This window comes from Nothobranchius furzeri, chromosome 1 (assembly GCF_043380555.1).
Source record: "Nothobranchius furzeri strain GRZ-AD chromosome 1, NfurGRZ-RIMD1, whole genome shotgun sequence".
Lineage (NCBI taxonomy): Eukaryota > Metazoa > Chordata > Actinopteri > Cyprinodontiformes > Nothobranchiidae > Nothobranchius > Nothobranchius furzeri.
In genome coordinates, this window is record NC_091741.1 from 19,949,223 (window position 1) to 19,974,708 (window position 25,486).

Sequence of the window (25,486 nt, forward strand, 5' to 3'; positions counted from 1 at the left end):
TGAAAACAAGGTCCAATCAGGCTGAAATGTTACAGGAAGGTAGAATCTATTGAGTTGTAAGTGATCTGAACGTTTCATGATGATAGCACTTTCCTAAGGGGGTCAAACCATGTCCCAAAGGTCACCATATCTTGTGTCAATTTAAAGAAGTAGTCCAGTTACACCTTTGTGGGCTTATAACTTGGCTTCTGAATGTCCTAGAGAGATCAGGTTTGTTTTAGTATACTCCAATCAACAGCCCCTACAACCACAAAAAGGAATGGAGTCATTAGCACTTATGTTGTTTAAATGGCACCCAGAATTATGTTGCACGAAGCACAATTTCACATCATTCTGGGTTCATTTGTGTGAAAACAAGGTCCAATCAGGCTGAAACGTTACAGGAAGGTAGAATCTGTTGAGTTGTAAGTGATCTGAACGTTTCATGATGATAGCACTTTCCTAAGGGGGTCAAACCATGTCCCAAAGGTCACCGGGCCTGGTGTCACTTTAAAGAAGTAGTCCAGTTACACCTTTGTGGGCTTATAACTTGGCTTCTGAATGTCCTAGAGGGGTTAGGTTTGTTTTAGTGTACTCCAATCAACAGCCCCTACAACCACAAAAAGGAATGGAGTCATTAGCACTTAAGGTTTGTAAATGGCACCCAGAATTATGTTGCACGAAGCACAATTTCACATCATTATGGGTCCATTTGTGTGAAAACAAGGTCCAATCAGGCTGAAACGCTACAAGAAGGTAGAATCTATTGAGTTGTAAGTGATCTGAACGTTTCAAGATGATCGCACATTCCTATAGGGGGTAAAACCATTTCCCAAAGGTCACCGGGCCTGGTGTCACTTTAAAGTAGTCCAGTTACACCTTTGAGGGCTTATAACTTGGCTTCTGAATGTCCTAGAGAGATCAGATTTGTTTTAGTGTACTCCAATCAACAGCCCCTACAACCTCAAAAGGAATGGAGTCATTAGCACTTATGGTTTTTAAATGGCACCCAGAATTATGTTGCACGAAGCACAATTTCACATCATTCTGGGTTCATTTGTGTGAAAACAAGGTCCAATCAGGCTGAAATGTTACAGGAAGGTAGAATCTATTGAGTTGTAAGTGATCTGAACGTTTCATGATGATAGCACTTTCCTAAGGGGTTCAAACCATGTCCCAAAGGTCACCGGATCTTGTGTCAATTTAAAGAAGTAGTCCAGTTACACCTTTGTGGGATTATAACTTGGCTTCTGAATGTCCTAGAGAGATCAGGTTTGTTTTAGTATACTCCAATCAACAGCCCCTACAACCACAAAAAGGAATGGAGTCATTAGCACTTATGGTGTTTAAATGGCACCCAGAATTATGTTGCACGAAGCACAATTTCACATCATTCTGGGTTCATTTGTGTGAAAACAAGGTCCAATCAGGCTGAAACGTTACAGGAAGGTAGAATCTATTGAGTTGTAAGTGATCTGAACGTTTCATGATGATAGCACTTTCCTAAGGGGGTCAAACCATGTCCCAAAGGTCACCGGGCCTGGTGTCACTTTAAAGAAGTAGTCCAGTTACACCTTTGTGGGCTTATAACTTGGCTTCTGAATGTCCTAGAGAGGTTAGGTTTGTTTTAGTGTACTCCAATCAACAGCCCCTTCAACCACAAAAAGGAATGGAGTCATTAGCATTTAAGGTTTGTAAATGGCACCCAGAATTATGTTGCACGAAGCACAATTTCACATCATTCTGGGTCCATTTGTGTGAAAACAAGGTCCAATAAGGCTGAAACGCTACAAGAAGGTAGAATCTATTGAGTTGTAAGTGATCTGAACGTTTCAAGATGATCGCACATTCCTATAGGGGGTAAAACCATTTCCCAAAGGTCACCGGGCCTGGTGTCACTTTAAAGAAGTAGTCCAGTTACACCTTTGTGGGCTTATAACTTGGCTTCTGAATGTCCTAGAGAGGTTAGGTTTGTTTTCGTGTACTCCAATCAACAGCCCCTACAACCTCAAAAAGGAATGGAGTCATTAGCACTTATGGTTTTTAAATGGCACCCAGAATTATGTTGCACGAAGCACAATTTCACATCATTCTGGGTTCATTTGTGTGAAAACAAGGTCCAATCAGGCTGAAATGTTACAGGAAGGTAGAATCTATTGAGTTGTAAGTGATCTGAACGTTTCATGATGATAGCACTTTCCTAAGGGGGTCAAACCATGTCCCAAAGGTCACCGGATCTTGTGTCAATTTAAAGAAGTAGTCCAGTTACACCTTTGTGGGCTTATAACTTGGCTTCTGAATGTCCTAGGGAGATCAGGTTTGTTTTAGTATACTCCAATCAACAGCCCCTACAATCACAAAAAGGAATGGAGTCATTAGCACTTATGGTGTTTAAATGGCACCCAGAATTATGTTGCACGAAGCACAATTTCACATCATTCTGGGTTCATTTGTGTGAAAACAAGGTCCAATCAGGCTGAAACGTTACAGGAAGGTAGAATCTATTGAGTTGTAAGTGATCTGAACGTTTCATGATGATAGCACTTTCCTAAGGGGGTCAAACCATGTCCCAAAGGTCACCGGGCCTGGTGTCACATTAAAGAAGTAGTCCAGTTACACCTTTGTGGGCTTATAACTTGGCGTCTGAATGTCCTAGAGAGATCAGGTTTGTTTTAGTATACTCCAATCAACAGCCCCTACAACCCAAAAAGGAATGGAGTCATTAGCACTTATGGTTTTTAAATGACACCCAGAATTATGTTGCACGAAACACAATTTCACATCATTCTGGGTCCATTTGTGTGAAAACAAGGTCCAATCAGGCTGAAACGCTACATGAAGGTAGAATCTATTGAGTTGTAAGTGATCTGAACGTTTCAAGATGATCGCACATTCCTATAGGGGGTAAAACCATGTCCCAAAGGTCACCGGGCCTGGTGTCACTTTAAAGAAGTAGTCCAGTTACACCTTTGAGGGCTTATAACTTGGCTTCTGAATGTCCTAGAGAGGTTAGGTTTGTTTTAGTGTACTCCAATCAACAGCCCCTACAACCTCAAAAAGGAATGGAGTCATTAGCACTTATGGTTTTTAAATGGCACCCAGAATTATGTTGCACGAAGCACAATTTCACATCATTCTGGGTTCATTTGTGTGAAAACAAGGTCAAATCAGGCTGAAATGTTACAGGAAGGTAGAATCTATTGAGTTGTAAGTGATCTGAACGTTTCATGATGATAGCACTTTCCTAAGGGGGTCAAACCATGTCCCAAAGGTCACCGGGCCTGGTGTCACTTTAAAGAAGCAGTCCAGTTACACCTTTGTGGGCTTATAACTTGGCTTCTGAATGTCCTAGAGAGGTTAGGTTTGTTTTAGTGTTCTCCAATCAACAGCCCCTACAACCACAAAAAGGAATGGAGTCATTAGCACTTATGGTTTGTAAATGGCACCCAGAATTATGTTGCACGAAGCACAATTTCACATCATTCTGGGTTCATTTGTGTGAAAACAAGGTCCAATCAGGCTGAAACGTTACAGGAAGGTAGAATCTATTGAGTTGTAAGTGATCTGAACGTTTCATGATGATAGCACTTTCCTATAGGGGGTCAAACCATGTCCCAACGATCACCGGGCCTGGTGTCACTTTAAAGAAGTAGTCCAGTTACACCTTTGTGGGCTTATAACTTGGCTTCTGAATGTCCTAGAGAGGTTAGGTTTGTTTTAGTGTACTCCAATCAACAGCCCCTACAACCTCAAAAAGGAATGGAGTCATTAGCACTTATGGTTTTTAAATGGCACCCAGAATTATGTTGCACGAAGCACAATTTCACATCATTCTGGGTTCATTTGTGTGAAAACAAGGTCCAATCAGGCTGAAATGTTACAGGAAGGTAGAATCTATTGAGTTGTAAGTGATCTGAACGTTTCATGATGATAGCACTTTCCTAAGGGGTTCAAACCATGTCCCAAAGGTCACCGGATCTTGTGTCAATTTAAAGAAGTAGTCCAGTTACACCTTTGTGGGCTCATAACTTGGCTTCTGAATGTCCTAGAGAGATCAGGTTTGTTTTAGTATACTCCAATCAACAGCCCCTACAACCACAAAAAGGAATGGAGTCATTAGCACTTATGGTGTTTAAATGGCACCCAGAATTATGTTGCACGAAGCACAATTTCACATCATTCTGGGTTCATTTGTGTGAAAACAAGGTCCAATCAGGCTGAAACGTTACAGGAAGGTAGAATCTATTGAGTTGTAAGTGATCTGAACGTTTCATGATGATAGCACTTTCCTAAGGGGGTCAAACCATGTCCCAAAGGTCACCGGGCCTGGTGTCACTTTAAAGAAGTAGTCCAGTTACACCTTTGTGGGCTTATAACTTGGCTTCTGAATGTCCTAGAGAAATTAGGTTTGTTTTAGTGTACTCCAATCAACAGCCCCTTCAACCACAAAAAGGAATGGAGTCATTAGCATTTAAGGTTTGTAAATGGCACCCAGAATTATGTTGCACGAAGCACAATTTCACATCATTCTGGGTCCATTTGTGTGAAAACAAGGTCCAATCAGGCTGAAACGCTACAAGAAGGTAGAATCTATTGAGTTGTAAGTGATCTGAACGTTTCAAGATGATCGCACATTCCTATAGGGGGTAAAACCATTTCCCAAAGGTCACCGGGCCTGGTGTCAATTTAAAGTAGTCCAGTTACACCTTTGAGGGCTTATAACTTGGCTTCTGAATGTCCTAGAGAGATCAGGTTTGTTTTAGTGTACTCCAATCAACAGCCCCTACAACCTATAAAAGGAATGGAGTCATTAGCACTTATGGTTTTTAAATGGCACCCAGAATTATGTTGCACGAAGCACAATTTCACATCATTCTGGGTTCATTTGTGTGAAAACAAGGTCCAATCAGGCTGAAATGTTACAGGAAGGTAGAATCTATTGAGTTGTAAGTGATCTGAACGTTTCATGACGATAGCACTTTCCTAAGGGGGTCAAACCATGTCCCAAAGGTCACCGGATCTTGTGTCAATTTAAAGTAGTCCAGTTACACCTTTGTGGGCTTATAACTTGGCTTCTGAATGTCCTAGAGAGATCAGGTTTGTTTTAGTATACTCCAATCAACAGCCCCTACAACCACAAAAAGGAATGGAGTCATTAGCACTTATGTTGTTTAAATGGCACCCAGAATTATGTTGCACGAAGCACAATTTCACATCATTCTGGGTTCATTTGTGTGAAAACAAGGTCCAATCAGGCTGAAACGTTACAGGAAGGTAGAATCTATTGAGTTGTAAGTGATCTGAACGTTTCATGATGATAGCACTTTCCTAAGGGGGTCAAACCATGTCCCAAAGGTCACCGGGCCTGGTGTCACTTTAAAGAAGTAGTCCAGTTACACCTTTGTGGGCTTATAACTTGGCTTCTGAATGTCCTAGAGGGGTTAGGTTTGTTTTAGTGTACTCCAATCAACAGCCCCTACAACCACAAAAAGGAATGGAGTCATTAGCACTTAAGGTTTGTAAATGGCACCCAGAATTATGTTGCACGAAGCACAATTTCACATCATTCTGTGTCCATTTGTGTGAAAACAAGGTCCAATCAGGCTGAAACGCTACATGAAGGTAGAATCTATTGAGTTGTAAGTGATCTGAACGTTTCAAGATGATCACACATTCCTATAGGGGGTAAAACCATGTCCCAAAGGTCACCGGGCCTGGTGTCACTTTAAAGAAGTAGTCCAGTTACACCTTTGAGGGCTTATAACTTGGCTTCTGAATGTCCTAGAGAGGTTAGGTTTGTTTTAGTGTACTCCAATCAACAGCCCCTACAACCACAAAAAGGAATGGAGTCATTAGCACTTATGGTTTTTAAATGGCACCCAGAATTATGTTGCACGAAGCACAATTTCACATCATTCTGGGTTCATTTGTGTGAAAACAAGGTCAAATCAGGCTGAAATGTTACAGGAAGGTAGAATCTATTGATTTGTAAGTGATCTGAACGTTTCATGATGATAGCACTTTCCTAAGGGGGTCAAAATATGTCCCAAAGGTCACCGGATCTGGTGTCAATTTAAAGAAGTAGTCCAGTTTCACCTTTGTGGGCTTATAACTTGGCTTCTGAATGTTCTAGAGAGATCAGGTTTGTTTTAGTATACTCTAATCAACAGCCCCTACAACCTATAAAAGGAATGGAGTCATTAGCACTTATGGTTTTTAAATGGCACCCAGAATTATGTTGCACGAAGCACAATTTCACATCATTCTGGGTTCATTTGTGTGAAAACAAGGTCCAATCAGGCTGAAATGTTACAGGAAGGTAGAATCTATTGAGTTGTAAGTGATCTGAACGTTTCATGACGATAGCACTTTCCTAAGGGGGTCAAACCATGTCCCAAAGGTCACCGGATCTTGTGTCAATTTAAAGTAGTCCAGTTACACCTTTGTGGGCTTATAACTTGGCTTCTGAATGTCCTAGAGAGATCAGGTTTGTTTTAGTATACTCCAATCAACAGCCCCTACAACCACAAAAAGGAATGGAGTCATTAGCACTTATGTTGTTTAAATGGCACCCAGAATTATGTTGCACGAAGCACAATTTCACATCATTCTGGGTTCATTTGTGTGAAAACAAGGTCCAATCAGGCTGAAACGTTACAGGAAGGTAGAATCTATTGAGTTGTAAGTGATCTGAACGTTTCATGATGATAGCACTTTCCTAAGGGGGTCAAACCATGTCCCAAAGGTCACCGGGCCTGGTGTCACTTTAAAGAAGTAGTCCAGTTACACCTTTGTGGGCTTATAACTTGGCTTCTGAATGTCCTAGAGGGGTTAGGTTTGTTTTAGTGTACTCCAATCAACAGCCCCTACAACCACAAAAAGGAATGGAGTCATTAGCACTTAAGGTTTGTAAATGGCACCCAGAATTATGTTGCACGAAGCACAATTTCACATCATTCTGTGTCCATTTGTGTGAAAACAAGGTCCAATCAGGCTGAAACGCTACATGAAGGTAGAATCTATTGAGTTGTAAGTGATCTGAACGTTTCAAGATGATCACACATTCCTATAGGGGGTAAAACCATGTCCCAAAGGTCACCGGGCCTGGTGTCACTTTAAAGAAGTAGTCCAGTTACACCTTTGAGGGCTTATAACTTGGCTTCTGAATGTCCTAGAGAGGTTAGGTTTGTTTTAGTGTACTCCAATCAACAGCCCCTACAACCACAAAAAGGAATGGAGTCATTAGCACTTATGGTTTTTAAATGGCACCCAGAATTATGTTGCACGAAGCACAATTTCACATCATTCTGGGTTCATTTGTGTGAAAACAAGGTCAAATCAGGCTGAAATGTTACAGGAAGGTAGAATCTATTGATTTGTAAGTGATCTGAACGTTTCATGATGATAGCACTTTCCTAAGGGGGTCAAAATATGTCCCAAAGGTCACCGGATCTGGTGTCAATTTAAAGAAGTAGTCCAGTTACACCTTTGTGGGCTTATAACTTGGCTTCTGAATGTTCTAGAGAGATCAGGTTTGTTTTAGTATACTCTAATCAACAGCCCCTACAACCACAAACAGGAATGGAGTCATTAGCACTTATGGTGTTTAAATGGCACCCAGAATTATGTTGCACGAAGCACAATTTCACATCATTCTGGGTTCATTTGTGTGAAAACAAGGTCCAATCAGGCTGAAACACTACAAGAAGGTAGAATCTGAGTTGTAAGTGATCTGAACGTTTCATGATGATAGCACTTTCCTAAGGGGGTCACACCATGTACCAAAGGTCACCGGGCCTGGTGTCACTTTAAAGAAGTAGTCCAGTTACACCTTTGTGGGCTTATAACTTGGCTTCTGAATGTCCTAGAGAGATCAGGTTTGTTTAAATGTACTCCAATTAACAGCCCCTACAACCACAAAAAGGAATGGAGTCATTAGCACTTATGGTTTGTAAATGGCACCCAGACTTATGTTGCACGAAGCACAATTTCACATCATTCTGGGAACATTTGTGTGAAAACAAGGTCCAATCAGGCTGAAACGCTACAAGAAGGTAGAATCTATTGAGTTTTAAGTGATCTGAACGTTTCAAGATGATCACACATTCCTATAGGGGGTAAAACCATGTCCCAAAGGTCACCGGGCCTGGTGTCACTTTAAAGAAGTAGTCCAGTTACACCTTTGTGGGCTTATAACTTGGCTTCTGAATGTCCTAGAGAGGTTAGGTTTGTTTTAGTATACTCCAATCAACAGCCCCTACAACCACAAAAAGGAATGGAGTCATTAGCACTTATGGTTTGTAAATGGCACCCAGAATTATGTTGCACGAAGCACAATTTCACATCATTCTGGGTTCATTTGTGTGAAAACAAGGTCCAATCAGGCTGAACCGTTACAGGAAGGTAGAATCTATTGAGTTGTAAGTGATTTGAACATTTCATGATGATAGCACTTTCCTAAGGGGGTCAAACCATGTCCCAGAGGTCACCGGATCTGGTGTCAATTTAAAGAAGTAGTCCAGTTACACATTTGTGGGCTTATAACTTGGCTTCTGAATGTCCTAGAGAGATCAGGTTTGTTTTAGTGTACTCCAATCAACATCCCCTACAACCACAAAAAGGAATGGAGTCATTAGCACTTATGGTTTTTAAATTGCACCCAGAATTATGCTGCACTAAGCACAATTTCACAACATTCTGGGTTCATTTGTGTGAAAACAAGGTCCAATCAGGCTGAAACGCTACAAGAAGGTAGAATCTATTGAGTTGTAAGCGATCTCAACGTTTCATGATGATAGCACTTTCCTAAGGGGGTCAAACCATGTCCCAAATGTCACCGGGCCTGGTGTCACTTTAAAGAAGTAGTCCCGTTACACCTTTGAGGGCTTATAACTTGGCTTCTGAATATCCTAGAGAGATCAGGTTTGTTTTAGTGTACTCCAATCAACAGCCCCTACAACCTCAAAAAGGAATGGAGTCATTAGCACTTATGGTTTTTAAATGGCACCCAGAATTATGTTGCACGAAGCACAATTTCACATCATTCTGGGTTCATTTGTGTGAAAACAAGGTCCAATCAGGCTGAAATGTTACAGGAAGGTAGAATCTATTGAGTTGTAAGTGATCTGAACGTTTCATGATGATCGGACTTTCCTAAGGGGGTCAAATCATGTCCCAAAGGTCCCCGGATCTGGTGTCAATTTAAAGAAGTAGTCCAGTTACACATTTGTGGGCTTATAACTTGGATTCTGAATGCCCTAGAGAGATCAGGTTTGTTTTAGTATACTCCAATCAACAGCCCCTACAACCACAAAAAGGAATGAAGTCATTAGCACTTATGGTTTTTAAATGGCACCCAGAATTATGTTGCACGAAGCACAATTTGACATCATTCTGGGTTCATTTGTGTGAAAACAAGGTCCAATCAGGCTGAAACATTACAGGAAACTAAAATCTATTGAGTTGTAAGTGATCTGAACGTTTCAAGATGATCGCACATTCCTATAGGGGGTCAAACCATGTCCCAAAGGTCACCAGGCCTGGTGTCACTTTAAAGAAGCAGTCCAGTTACACCTTTGTGAGCTTATAACTTGGCTTCTGAATGTCCTAGAGAGGTTAGGTTTGTTTTAGTGTTTTCCAATCAACAGCCCCTACAACCACAAAAAGGAATGGAGTCATTAGCACTTATGGTTTGTAAATGGCACCAAGAATTATGTTGCACGAAGCACAATTTCACATCTTTCTGGGTTCATTTGTGTGAAAACAAGGTCCAATCAGGCTGAAACGTTACAGGAAGGTAGAATCTATTGAGTTGTAAGCGATCTGAACGTTTCATGATGATAGCACTTTCCTAAGGGGGTCAAACCATGTCCCAAAGGTCACCGGATCTGGTGTCAATTTAAAGAAGTAGTCCAGTTACACATTTGTGGGCTTATAACTTGGCTTCTGAATGTCCTAGAGAGATCATGTTTGTTGTAATCTACTCCAACCAACAGCCCCTACAACCACAAAAAGGAATGGAGTCATTAGCACTTATGGTTTGTAAATGGCACCCAGAATTATGCTGCACAAAGCACAATTTCACATCATTCTGGGTTCATTTGTGTGAAAACAAGATCCAATCAGGCTGAAACGTTACAGGAAGGTAGAATCTATTGATTTGTGAGTGATCTGAACGTTTCATGATGATAGCACTTTCCTAAGGGGGTCAAACCATGTCCCAAAGGTCACCGGATCTGGTGTCAATTTAAAGAAGTAGTCCAGTTACACATTTGTGGGCTTATAACTTGGCTTCTGAATGTCCTAGAGAGATCAGGTTTGTTTTAGTGTTCTCCAACCAACAGCCCCTACAACCACAAAAAGGAATGGAGTCATTAGCACTTATGGTTTGTAAATGGCACCCAGAATTATGTTGCACGAAGCACAATTTCACATCATTCTGGGTCCATTTGTGTGAAAACAAGGTCCAATCAGGCTGAAATGTTACAGGAAGGTAGAATCTATTGAGTTGTAAGTGATCTGAACGTTTCATGATGATAGCACTTTCCTAAGGGGGTCAAACCATGTCCCAAAGGTCATCGGATCTGGTGTCAATTTAAAGAAGTAGTCCAGTTACACCTTTGTGGGCTTATAACTTGGCTTCTGAATGTCCTAGGGAGATCAGGTTTGTTTTAGTGTTCTCCAACCAACAGCCCCTACAACCACAAAAAGGAATGGAGTCATTAGCACTTATGGTTTGTAAATGGCACCCAGAATTATGTTGCACGAAGCACAATTTCACATCATTCTGGGTCCATTTGTGTGAAAACAAGGTCCAATCAGGCTGAAATGTTACAGGAAGGTAGAATCTATTGAGTTGTAAGTGATCTGAACGTTTCATGATGATAGCACTTTCCTAAGGGGGTCAAACCATGTCCCAAAGGTCATCGGATCTGGTGTCAATTTAAAGAAGTAGTCCAGTTACACCTTTGTGGGCTTATAACTTGGCTTCTGAATGTCCTAGAGAGAACAGGTTTGTTTTAGTATACTCCAATCAACAGCTCCTACAACCACAAAAAGGAATGGAGTCATTAGCACTTATGGTTTTTAAATGGCACCCAGAATTATGTTGCACGAAGCACAATTTCACATCATTCTGGGTTCATTTGTGTGAAAACAAGGTCCAATCAGGCTGAAACGTTACAGGAAGGTAGAATCTATTGAGTTGTAAGTGATCTGAACGTTTCAAGATGATCGCACATTCCTATAGGGGGTCAAACCATGCCCCAAAGGTCACCGGATCTGGTGTCACTTTAAAGAAGTAGTCCAGTTACACATTTGTGGGCTTATAACTTGGCTTCTTAATGTCCTAGATAGATCAGGTTTGTTTTAGTGTTCTCCAACCAACAGCCCCTACAACCACAAAAAGGAATGGAGTCATTAGCACTTATGGTTTGTAAATGGCACCAAGAATTATGTTGCACGAAGCACAATTTCACATCATTCTGGGTCCATTTGTGTGAAAACAAGGTCCAGTCAGGCTGAAATGTTACAGGAAGGTAGAATCTATTGAGCTGTAAGTGATCTGAACGTTTCATGATGATAGCACTTTCCTAAGGGGGTCAAACCATGTCCCAAAGGTCATCGGATCTGGTGTCAATTTAAAGAAGTAGTCCAGTTACACCTTTGTGGGCTTATAACTTGGCTTCTGAATGTCCTAGAGAGATCAGGTTTAGTTTAGTATACTCCAATCAACAGCTCCTACAACCACAAAAAGGAATGGAGTCATTAGCACTTATGGTTTTTAAATGGCACCCAGAATTATGTTGCACGAAGCACAATTTCACATCATTCTGGGTTCATTTGTGTGAAAACAAGGTCCAATCAGGCTGAAACGTTACAGGAAGGTAGAATCTATTGAGTTGTAAGTGATCTGAACGTTTCAAGATGATCGCACATTCCTATAGGGGGTCAAACCATGCCCCAAAGGTCACCGGATCTGGTGTCACTTTAAAGAAGTAGTCCAGTTACACATTTGTGGGCTTATAACTTGGCTTCTGAATGTCCTAGATAGATCAGGTTTGTTTTAGTGTTCTCCAACCAACAGCCCCTACAACCACAAAAAGGAATGGAGTCATTAGCACTTATGGTTTGTAAATGGCACCAAGAATTATGTTGCACGAAGCACAATTTCACATCATTCTGGGTCCATTTGTGTGAAAACAAGGTCCAGACAGGCTGAAATGTTACAGGAAGGTAGAATCTATTGAGCTGTAAGTGATCTGAACGTTTCATGATGATAGCACTTTCCTAAGGGGGTCAAACCATGTCCCAAAGGTCATCGGATCTGGTGTCAATTTAAAGAAGTAGTCCAGTTACACCTTTGTGGGCTTATAACTTGGCTTCTGAATGTCCTAGAGAGATCAGGTTTGTTTTAGTATACTCCAATCAACAGCTCCTACAACCACAAAAAGGAATGGAGTCATTAGCACTTATGGTTTTTAAATGGCACCCAGAATTATGTTGCACGAAGCACAATTTCACATCATTCTGGGTTCATTTGTGTGAAAACAAGGTCCAATCAGGCTGAAACGTTACAGGAAGGTAGAATCTATTGAGTTGTAAGTGATCTGAACGTTTCAAGATGATCGCACATTCCTATAGGGGGTCAAACCATGCCCCAAAGGTCACCGGATCTGGTGTCACTTTAAAGAAGTAGTCCAGTTACACATTTGTGGGCTTATAACTTGGCTTCTGAATGTCCTAGAGAGATCAGGTTTGTTTTAGTGTTCTCCAACCAACAGCCCCTACAACCACAAAAAGGAATGGAGTCATTAGCACTTATGGTTTGTAAATGGCACCCAGAATTATGTTGCACGAAGCACAATTTCACATCATTCTGGGTCCATTTGTGTGAAAACAAGGTCCAGTCAGGCTGAAATGTTACAGGAAGGTAGAATCTATTGAGTTGTAAGTGATCTGAACGTTTCATGATGATAGCACTTTCCTAAGGGGGTCAAACCATGTCCCAAAGGTCATCGGATCTGGTGTCAATTTAAAGAAGTAGTCCAGTTACACCTTTGTGGGCTTATAACTTGGCTTCTGCATGTCCTAGAGAGATCAGGTTTGTTTTAGTATACTCCAATCAACAGCTCCTACAACCACAAAAAGGAATGGAGTCATTAGCACTTATGGTTTTTAAATGGCACCCAGAATTATGTTGCACGAAGCACAATTTCACATCATTCTGGGTTCATTTGTGTGAAAACAAGGTCCAATCAGGCTGAAACGTTACAGGAAGGTAGAATCTATTGAGTTGTAAGTGATCTGAACGTTTCAAGATGATCGCACATTCCTATAGGGGGTCAAACCATGCCCCAAAGGTCACCGGATCTGGTGTCACTGTAAAGAAGTAGTCCAGTTACACATTTGTGGGCTTATAACTTGGCTTCTGAATGTCCTAGATAGATCAGGTTTGTTTTAGTGTTCTCCAACCAACAGCCCCTACAACCACAAAAAGGAATGGAGTCATTAGCACTTATGAATTGTAAATGGCACCAAGAATTATGTTGCACGAAGCACAATTTCACATCATTCTGGGTCCATTTGTGTGAAAACAAGGTCCAGTCAGGCTGAAATGTTACAGGAAGGTAGAATCTATTGAGCTGTAAGTGATCTGAACGTTTCATGATGATAGCACTTTCCTAAGGGGGTCAAACCATGTCCCAAAGGTCACCGGGCCTGGTGTCACTTTAAAGAAGTAGTCCAGTTACACCTTTGTGGGCTTATAACTTGGCTTCTGAATGTCCTAGAGAGGTAAGGTTTGTTTTAGTGTTCTCCAATCAACAGCCCCTACAACCACAGAAAGGAATGGAGTTATTAGCACTTATGGTTTGTAAATGGCACCCAGAATTATGTTGCACGAAGCACAATTTCACATCATTCTGGGTTCATTTGTGTGAAAACAAGGTCCAATCAGGCTGAAACGTTACAGGAAGGTAGAATCTATTGAGTTGTAAGTGATCTGAACGTTTCATGATGATAGCACTTTCCTAAGGGGGTCAAACCATGTCACAAAGGTCACCAGATCTGGTGTCAATTTAAAGAAGTAGTCCAGTTACACATTTGTGGGCTTATAACTTGGCTTCTGAATGTCCGAGAGAGATCAGGTTTGTTTTAATGTACTCCAACCAACAGCCCCTACAACCACAAAAAGGAATGGAGTCATTAACACTTATGGTTTGTAAATGGCACCCAGAATTATGTTGCACGAAGCACAATTTCACACCATTCTGGGTCCATTTGTGTGAAAACAAGGTCCATTCATGCTGTAACGTTACAAGAAGGTAGAATCTATTGAGTTGTAAGTGATCTGAACGTTTCATGATGATCGCACATTCCTATAGGGGGTCAAACCATGTCCCAAAGGTCACCGGGCCTGGTGTCACTTTAAAGAAGTAGTCCAGTTACACATTTTTGGGCTTATAACTTGGCTTCTGAATGTCCTAGAGAGATCAGATTTGTTTTAGTGTACCACAATCAACAGCCCCTACAACCACAAAAAGGAATGGAGCCATTAGCACTTAAGGTTTGTAAATGGCACCCAGAATTATGTTGCACGAAGCACAATTTCACATCATTCTGGGTTCATTTGTGTGAAAACAAGGTCCAATCAGGCTGAAACGTTACAGGAAGTTAGAATCTATTGAGTTGTAAGGGATCTGAACGTTTCAAGATGATCGCACATTCCTATAGGGGGTAAAACCATGTCCCAAAGGTCACCGGGCCTGGTGTCACTTTAAAGAAGTAGTCCAGTTACACCTTTGTGGGCTTATAACTTGGCTTCTGAATGTCCTAGAGAGGTTAGGGTTGTTTTAGTGTACTCCAGTCAACAGCCCCTACAACCACAAAAAGCAATGGAGTCATTAGAACTTATGGTTTTTAAATGGCACCCAGAATATTGCTGCACTAAGCACAATTTCACATCATTCTGGGTTCATTTGTGTGAAAACAAGGTCCAATCAGGCTGAAACGTTACAGGAAGGTAGAATCTATTGAGTTGTAAGTGATCTGAACGTTTCATGATGATAGCACTTTCCTAAGGGGGTCAAACCATGTCCCAAAGGTCACCGGATCTGGTGTCAATTTAAAGAAGTAGTCCAGTTACACATTTGTGGGCTTATAACTTGGCTTCTGAATGTCCTAGAGAGATCAGGGTTGTTTTAATGTACTCCAACCAACAGCCCCTACAACCACAAAAAGGAATGGAGTCATTAGCACTTATGGTTTTTAAATGGCACCCAGAATTATGTTGCACGAAGCACAATTTCACATCATTCTGGGTTCATTTGTGTGAAAACAAGGTCAAATCAGGCTGAAATGTTACAGGAAGGTAGAATCTATTGAGTTGTAAGGGATCTGAACGTTTCATGATGATAGCACTTTCCTAAGGGGGTCAAACCATGTCCCAAATGTCACCGGGCCTGGTGTCACTTTAAAGAAGTAGTCCCGTTACACCTTTGAGGGCTTATAACTTGGCTTCTGAATATCCTAGAGAGATCAGGTTTGTTTTAGTGTACTCCAATCAACAGCCCCTACAACCTCAAAAAGGAATGGAGTCATTAGCACTTATGGTTTTTAAATGGCACCCAGAATTATGTTGCACGAAGCACAATTTCACATCATTCTGGGTTCATTTATGTGAAAACAAGGTCCAATCAGGCTGAAATGTTACAGGAAGGTAGAATCTATTGAGTTGTAAGTGATCTGAACGTTTCATGATGATCGGACTTTCCTAAGGGGGTCAAATCATGTCCCAAAGGTCCCCGGATCTGGTGTCAATTTAAAGAAGTAGTCCAGTTACACATTTGTGGGCTTATAACTTGGATTCTGAATGCCCTAGAGAGATCAGGTTTGTTTTAGTATACTCCAATCAACAGCCCCTACAACCACAAAAAGGAATGAAGTCATTAGCACTTATGGTTTTTAAATGGCACCCAGAATTATGTTGCACGAAGCACAATTTCACATCATTCTGGGTTCATTTGTGTGAAAACAAGGTCCAATCAGGCTGAAACGTTACAGGAAACTAAAATCTATTGAGTTGTAAGTGATCTGAACGTTTCAAGATGATCACACATTCCTATAGGGGGTCAAACCATGTCCCAAAGGTCACCAGGCCTGGTGTCACTTTAAAGAAGCAGTCCAGTTATACCTTTGTGAGCTTATAACTTGGCTTCTGAATGTCCTAGAGAGATCAGGGTTGTTTTAATGTACTCCAACCAACAGCCCCTACAACCACAAAAAGGAATGGAGTCATTAGCACTTATGGTTTTTAAATGGCACCCAGAATTATGTTGCACGAAGCACAATTTCACATCATTCTGGGTTAATTTGTGTGAAAACAAGGTCCAATCAGGCTGAAATGTTACAGGAAGGTAGAATCTATTTAGTTGTAAGGGATCTGAACGTTTCATGATGATAGCACTTTCCTAAGGGGGTCAAACCATGTCCCAAATGTCACCGGGCCTGGTGTCACTTTAAAGAAGTAGTCCCGTTACACCTTTGAGGGCTTATAACTTGGCTTCTGAATATCCTAGAGAGATCAGGTTTGTTTTAGTGTACTCCAATCAACAGCCCCTACAACCTCAAAAAGGAATGGAGTCATTAGCACTTATGGTTTTTAAAAGGCACCCAGAATTATGTTGCACGAAGCACAATTTCACATCATTCTGGGTTCATTTGTGTGAAAACAAGGTCCAATCAGGCTGAAATGTTACAGGAAGGTAGAATCTATTGAGTTGTAAGTGATCTGAACGTTTCATGATGATCGGACTTTCCTAAGGGGGTCAAATCATGTCCCAAAGGTCCCCGGATCTGGTGTCAATTTAAAGTAGTAGTCCAGTTACACATTTGTGGGCTTATAACTTGGATTCTGAATGCCCTAGAGAGATCAGGTTTGTTTTAGTATACTCCAATCAACAGCCCCTACAACCACAAAAAGGAATGAAGTCATTAGCACTTATGGTTTTTAAATGGCACCCAGAATTATGTTGCACGAAGCACAATTTGACATCATTCTGGGTTCATTTGTGTGAAAACAAGGTCCAATCAGGCTGAAACGTTACAGGAAACTAAAATCTATTGAGTTGTAAGTGATCTGAACATTTCAAGATGATCGCACATTCCTATAGGGGGTCAAACCATGTCCCAAAGGTCACCAGGCCTGGTGTCACTTTAAAGAAGCAGTCCAGTTACACCTTTGTGAGCTTATAACTTGGCTTCTGAATGTCCTAGAGAGGTTAGGTTTGTTTTAGTGTTCTCCAATCAACAGCCCCTACAACCACAAAAAGGAATGGAGTCATTAGCACTTATGGTTTGTAAATGGCACCCAGAATTATGTTGCACGAAGCACAATTTCACATCTTTCTGGGTTCATTTGTGTGAAAACAAGGTCCAATCAGGCTGAAACGTTACAGGAAGGTAGGATCTATTGAGTTGTAAGCGATCTGAACGTTTCATGATGATAGCACTTTCCTAAGGGGGTCAAACCATGTCCCAAAGGTCACCGGATCTGGTGTCAATTTAAAGAAGTAGTCCAGTTACATATTTGTGGGCTTATAACTTGGCTTCTGAATGTCCTAGAGAGATCAGGTTTGTTTTAATGTACTCCAACCAACAGCCCCTACAACCACAAAAAGGAATGGAGTCATTAGCACTTATGGTTTGTAAATGGCACCCAGAATTATGCTGCACTAAGCACAATTTCACATCATTCTGGGTTCATTTGTGTGAAAACAAGGTCCAATCAGGCTGAAACATTACAAGAAGGTAGAATCTATTGAGTTGTAAGTGATCTGAACATTTCATGATGATCGCACTTTCCTATAGGGGGTCAAACCATGTCCCAAAGGTCACCGGATCTGGTGTCAATTTAAAGAAGTAGTCCAGTTACACATTTGTGGGCTTATAACTTGGCTTCTGAATGTCCTAGAGAGATCATGTTTGTTGTAATCTACTCCAACCAACAGCCCCTACAACCACAAAAAGGAATGGAGTCATTAGCACTTATGGTTTGTAAATGGCACCCAGAATTATGTTGCACGAAGCACAATTTCACATCATTCTGGGTTCATTTGTGTGAAAACAAGGTCCAATCAGGCTGAAACGTTACAGGAAGGTAGAATCTATTGAGTTGTAAGTGATCTGAACGTTTCATGATGATAGCACTTTCCTAAGGGGGTCAAACCATGTCCCAAAGGTCACCGGATCTGGTGTCAATTTAAAGAAGTAGTCCAGTTACACATTTGTGGGCTTATAACTTGGCTTCTGAATGTCCTAGAGAGATCAGGTTTGTTTTAGTATACTCCAATAAACAGCCCCTACAACCACAAAAAATGAATGGAGTCATTAGCACTTATGGTTTTTAAATGGCACCCAAAATTATGTTGCACGAAGCACAATTTCACATCATTCTGGGTTCATTTGTGTGAAAACAAGGTCCAATCAGGCTGAAACGTTACAGGAAGGTAGACTCTATTGAGTTGTAAGTGATCTGAACGTTTCAAGATGATCGCACATTCCTATAGGGGGTCAAACCATGTCCCAAAGGTCACCGGGCCTGGTGTCACCTTAAAGAAGCAGTCCAGTTACACCTTTGTGGGCTTATAACTTGGCTTCTGAATGTCCTAGAGAGGTTAGGTTTGTTTTAGTGTTCTCCAATCAACAGCCCCTACAACCACAAAAAGGAATGGAGTCATTAGCACTCATGGTTTGTAAATGGCACCCAGAATTATGCTGCACAAAGCACAATTTCACATCATTCTGGGTTCATTTGTGTGAAAACAAGATCCAATCAGGCTGAAACGTTACAGGAAGGTAGAATCTATTGAGTTGTAAGTGATCTGAACGTTTCATGATGATAGCACTTTCCTAAGGGGGTCAAACCATGTCCCAAAGGTCACCGGATCTGGTGTCAATTTAAAGAAGTAGTCCAGTTACACATTTGTGGGCTTATAACTTGGCTTCTGAATGTCCTAGAGAGATCAGGTTTGTTTTAGTGTTCTCCAACCAACAGCCCCTACAACCACAAAAAGGAATGGAGTCATTAGCACTTATGGTTTGTAAATGGCACCCAGAATTATGTTGCACGAAGCACAATTTCACATCATTCTGGGTTCATTTGTGTGAAAACAAGGTCCAATCAGGCTGAAATGTTACAGGAAGGTAGAATCTATTGAGTTGTAAGTGATCTGAAAGTTTCATGATGATAGCACTTTCCTAAGGGGGTCAAACCATGTCCCAAAGGTCACCGGATCTGGTGTCAATTTAAAGAAGTAGTCCAGTTACACCTTTGTGGGCTTATAACTTGGCTTCTGAATGTCCTAGAGAGATCAGGTTTGTTTTAGTATACTCCAATCAACAGCTCCTACAACCACAAAAAGGAATGGAGTCATTAGCACTTATGGTTTTTAAATGGCACCCAGAATTATGTTGCACGAAGCACAATTTCACATCATTCTGGGTTCATTTGTGTGAAAACAAGGTCCAATCAGGCTGAAACGTTACAGGAAGGTAGAATCTATTGAGTTGTAAGTGATCTGAACGTTTCAAGATGATCGCACATTCCTATAGGGGGTCAAACCATGCCCCAAAGGTCACCGGATCTGGTGTCAATTTAAAGAAGTAGTCCAGTTACACATTTGTGGGCTTATAACTTGGCTTCTGAATGTCCTAGAGAGGTTAGGTTTGTTTTAGTGTTCTCCAATCAACAGCCCCTACAACCACAAAAAGGAATGGAGTCATTAGCATTTAAGGTTTGTAAATGGCACCTAGAATTATGTTGCACGAAGCACAATTTCACATCATTCTGGGCCCATTTGTGTGAAAACAAGGTCCAATCAGGCTGAAATGTTACAGGAAGGTAGAATCTATTGAGCTGTAAGTGATCTGAACGTTTCATGATGATAGCACTTTCCTAAGGGGGTCAAACCATGTCCCAAAGGTCACCGGGCCTGGTGTCAATTTAAAGAAGTAGTCCAGTTACACCTTTGTGGGCTTATAACTTGGCTTCTGAATGTCCTAGAGAGGTTAGGTTTGTTTTAGTGTTCTCCAATCAACAGCCCCTACAACCACAAAAAGGAATGGAGTCATTAGCACTTATGGTTTGTAAATGGCACCCAGAATTATGTTGCACGAAGCACAATTTCACATCATTCTGGGTTCATTTATGTGAAAACAAGGTCCAATCAGGCTGAAACGTTACAGGAAGGTAGAATCTATTGAGTTGTAAGTGATCTGAACGTTTCATGATGATAGCACTTTCCTAAGGGGGTCAAACCATGTCACAAAGGTCACCAGATCTGGTGTCAATTTAAAGAAGTAGTCCAGTTACACATTTGTGGGCTTATAACTTGGCTTCTGAATGTCCTACAGAGATCAGGTTTGTTTTAATGTACTCCAACCAACAGCCCCTACAACCACAAAAAGGAATGGAGTCATTAACACTTATGGTTTGTAAATGGCACCCAGAATTATGTTGCACGAAGCACAATTTCACATCATTCTGGGTCCATTTGTGTCAAAACAAGGTCCAATCAGGCTGAAACGTTACAGGAAGTTAGAATCTATTGAGTTGTAAGTGATCTGAACGTTTCAAGATGATCGCACATTCCTATAGGGGGTAAAACCATGTCCCAAAGGTCACCGGGCCTGGTGTCACTTTAAAGAAGTAGTCCAGTTACACCTTTGTGGGCTTATAACTTGGCTTCTGAATGTCCGAGAGAGGTTAGGGTTGTTTTAGTGTACTCCAGTCAACAGCCCCTACAACCACAAAAAGCAATGGAGTCATCAGAACTTATGGTTTTTAAATGGCACCCAGAATATTGCTGCACTAAGCACAATTTCACATCATTCTGGGTTCATTTGTGTGAAAACAAGGTCCAATCAGGCTGAAACGTTACAGGAAGGTAGAATCTATTGAGTTGTAAGTGATCTGAACGTTTCATGATGATAGCACTTTCCTAAGGGGGTCAAACCATGTCCCAAAGGTCACCGGATCTGGTGTCAATTTAAAGAAGTAGTCCAGTTACACATTTGTGGGCTTATAACTTGGCTTCTGAATGTCCTAGAGAGATCAGGGTTGTTTTAATGTACTCCAACCAACAGCCCATACAACCACAAAAAGGAATGGAGTCATTAGCACTTATGGTTTGTAAATGGCACCCAGAATTATGTTGCACGAAGCACAATTTCACATCATTCTGGGTCCATTTGTGTGAAAACAAGGTCCAATCAGGCTGAAACGTTACAAGAAGGTAGAATCTATTGAGTTGTAAGTGATCTGAACGTTTCATGATGATCGCACATTCCTATAGGGGGTCAAACCATGTCCCAAAGGTCACCGGGCCTGGTGTCACTTTAAAGAAGTAGTCCAGGTACACCTTTGTGGGCTTATAACTTGGCTTCTGAATGTCCTAGAGAGGTTAGGTTTGTTTTAGTGTACTCCAATCAACAGCCCCTACAACCACAAAAAGCAATGGAGTCATTAGAACTTATGGTTTCTAAATGGCACCCAGAATTATGCTGCACTAAGCACAATTTCACATCATTCTGGGTTCATTTGTGTGAAAACAAGGTCCAATCAGGCTGAAACGTTACAGGAAGGTAGAATCTATTGAGTTGTAAGTGATCTAAACGTTTCATGATGATAGCACTTTCCTAAGGGGGTCAAACCATGTCCCAAAGGTCACCGGATCTGGTGTTAATTTAAAGAAGTAGTCCAGTTACACATTTGTGGGCTTATAACTTGGCTTCTGAATGTCCTAGAGAGATCAGGTTTGTTTTAATGTACTCCAATCAACAGCCCCTACAACCACAAAAAGGAATGGAGTCATTAGCACTTATGGTTTGTAAATGGCACCCAGAATAATGTTGCACGAAGCACAATTTCACATCATTCTGGGTCCATTTGTGTGAAAACAAGGTCCAATCAGGCTGAAACGCTACAGGAAGGTAGAATCTATTGAGTTGTAAGTGATCTGAACGTTTCATGATGATAGCTTTTTCCTAAGGGGGTCAAACCATGTCCCAAAGGTCACCGAATCTGGTGTCAATTTAAAGTAGTCCAGTTACACATTTGTGGGCTTATAACTTGGCTTCTGAATGTCCTAGAGAGATCAGGTTTGTTTTAGTGTACTCCAATCAACAGCCCCTACAACCACAAAAAGGAATGGAGTCATTAGCACTTATGGTTTGTAAATGGCACCCAGAATTATGTTGCACGAAGCACAATTTCACATCATTCTGGGTCCATTTGTGTGAAAACAAGGTCCAATCAGGCTGAAACGCTACAGGAAGGTAGAATCTATTGAGTTGTAAGTGATCTGAACGTTTCATGATGATAGCACTTTCCAAAGGGGGTCAAACCATGTCCCAAAGGTCACCGGATCTGGTGTCAATTTAAAGAAGTAGTTCAGTTACACATTTGTGGGCTTATAACTTGGCTTCTGAATGTCCTAGAGAGATCAGGTTTGTTTTAGTGTTCTCCAATCAACAGCCCCTACAACCACAAAAAGGAATGGAGTCATTTGCACTTATGGTTTGTAAATGGCACCCAGAATTATGTTGCACGAAGCACAATTTCACATCATTCTGGGTCCATTTGTGTGAAAACAAGGTCCAATCAGGCTGAAACATTACAAGAAGGTAGAATCTATTGAGTTGTAAGTGATCTGAACGTTTCATGATGATCGCACATTCCTATAGGGGGTCAAACCATGTCCCAAAGGTCACCGGGCCTGGTGTCACTTTAAAGAAGTAGTCCAGTTACACATTTGTGGGCTTATAACTTGGCTTCTGAATGTCCTAGAGAGGTTAGGTTTGTTTTAGTGTACTCCAATCAACAGCCCCTTCAACCACAAAAAGGAATGGAGTCATTAGCACCTAAGGTTTGTAAATGGCACCCAGAATTATGTTGCACGAAGCACAATTTCACATCATTCTGGGTTCATTTGTGTGAAAACAAGGTCCAGTCAGGCTGAAACGTTACAGGAAGGTAGAGTCTATTGAGTTTTAAGTGATCTGAACGTTTCATGATGATAGCACTTTCCTAAGGGGGTCAAACCATGTCCCAAAGGTCACCGGATCTGGTGTCAATTTAAAGAAGTAGTCCAGTTACACATTTGTGGGCTTATAACTTGGCTTCTGAATGTCCTAGAGAGATCAGGTTTGTTTTAATGTACTCCAATCAACAGCCCCTACAACCACAAAAAGGAATGGAGTAATTAGCACTTATGGTTTGTAAATGGCACCCAGAATTATGTTGCACGAAGCACAATTTCACATCATTCTGGGTTCATTTGTGTGAAAACAAGGTCCAATCAGGCTGAAACGCTACAGGAAGGTAGAATCTATTGAGTTGTAAGTGATCTGAACGTTTCATGATGATAGCACTTTCCAAAGGGGATCAAACCATGTCCCAAAGGTCACCGGATCTGGTGTCAATTTAAAGAAGTAGTTCAGTTACACATTTGTGGGCTTATAACTTGGCTTCTGAATGTCCTAGAGAGATCAGGTTTGTTTTAGTGTTCTCCAATCAACAGCCCCTACAACCACAAAAAGGAATGGAGTCATTAGCACTTATGGTTTGTAAATGGCACCCAGAATTATGTTGCACCAAGCACAATTTCACATCATTCTGGGTCCATTTGTGTGAAAACAAGGTCCAATCAGGCTGAAACGTTACAAGAAGGTAGAATCTATTGAGTTGTAAGTGATCTGAACGTTTCATGATGATCGCACATTCCTATAGGGGGTCAAACCATGTCCCAAAGGTCACCGGGCCTGGTGTCACTTTAAAGAAGTAGTCCAGTTACACATTTGTGGGCTTATAACTTGGCTTCTGAATGTCCTAGAGAGGTTAGGTTTGTTTTAGTGTACTCCAATCAACAGCCCCTACAACCACAAAAAGGAATGGAGTCATTAGCCCCTAAGGTTTGTAAATGGCACCCAGAATTATGTTGCACGAAGCACAATTTCACATCATTCTGGGTTCATTTGTGTGAAAACAAGGTCCAGTCAGGCTGAAACGTTACAGGAAGGTAGAGTCTATTGAGTTTTAAGTGATCTGAACGTTTCATGATGATAGCACTTTCCTAAGGGGGTCAAACCATGTCCCAAAGGTCACCGGATCTGGTGTCAATTTAAAGAAGTAGTCCAGTTACACATTTGTGGGCTTATAACTTGGCTTCTGAATGTCCTAGAGAGATCAGGTTTGTTTTAATGTACTCCAATCAACAGCCCCTACAACCACAAAAAGGAATGGAGCCATTAGCACTTAAGGTTTGTAAATGGCACCCAGAATTATGTTGCACGAAGCACAATTTCACATCATTCTGGGTTCATTTGTGTGAAAACAAGGTCCAATCAGGCTGAAACGTTACAGGAAGTTAGAATCTATTGAGTTGTAAGTGATCTGAACGTTTCAAGATGATCGCACATTCCTATAGGGGGTAAAACCATGTCCCAAAGGTCACCGGGCCTGGTGTCACTTTAAAGAAGTAGTCCAGTTACACCTTTGTGGGCTTATAACTTGGCTTCTGAATGTCCTAGAGAGGTTAGGGTTGTTTTAGTGTACTCCAGTCAACAGCCCCTACAACCACAAAAAGCAATGGAGTCATTAGAACTTATGGTTTTTAAATGGCACCCAGAATATTGCTGCACTAAGCACAATTTCACATCATTCTGGGTTCATTTGTGTGAAAACAAGGTCCAATCAGGTTGAAACGTTACAGGAAGGTAGAATCTATTGAGTTGTAAGTGATCTGAACGTTTCATGATGATAGCACTTTCCAAAGGGGGTCAAACCATGTCCCAAAGGTCACTGGATCTGGTGTCAATTTAAAGAAGTAGTTCAGTTACACATTTGTGGGCTTATAACTTGGCTTCTGAATGTCCTAGAGAGATCAGGTTTGTTTTAGTGTTCTCCAATCAACAGCCCCTACAACCACAAAAAGGAATGGAGTCATTAGCACTTATGGTTTGTAAATGGCACCCAGATTTATGTTGCACGAAGCACAATTTCACATCATTCTGGGTCCATTTGTGTGAAAACAAGGTCCAATCAGGCTGAAACGTTACAAGAAGGTAGAATCTATTGAGTTGTAAGTGATCTGAACGTTTCATGATGATCGCACATTCCTATAGGGGGTCAAACCATGTCCCAAAGGTCACCGGGCCTGGTGTCACTTTAAAGAAGTAGTCCAGTTACACATTTGTGGGCTTATAACTTGGCTTCTGAATGTCCTAGAGAGGTTAGGTTTGTTTTAGTGTACTCCAATCAACAGCCCCTACAACCACAAAAAGGAATGGAGTCATTAGCACCTAAGGTTTGTAAATGGCACCCAGAATTATCTTGCACGAAGCACAATTTCACATCATTCTGGGTTCATTTGTGTGAAAACAAGGTCCAGTCAGGCTGAAACGTTACAGGAAGGTAGAATCTATTGAGTTTTAAGTGATCTGAACGTTT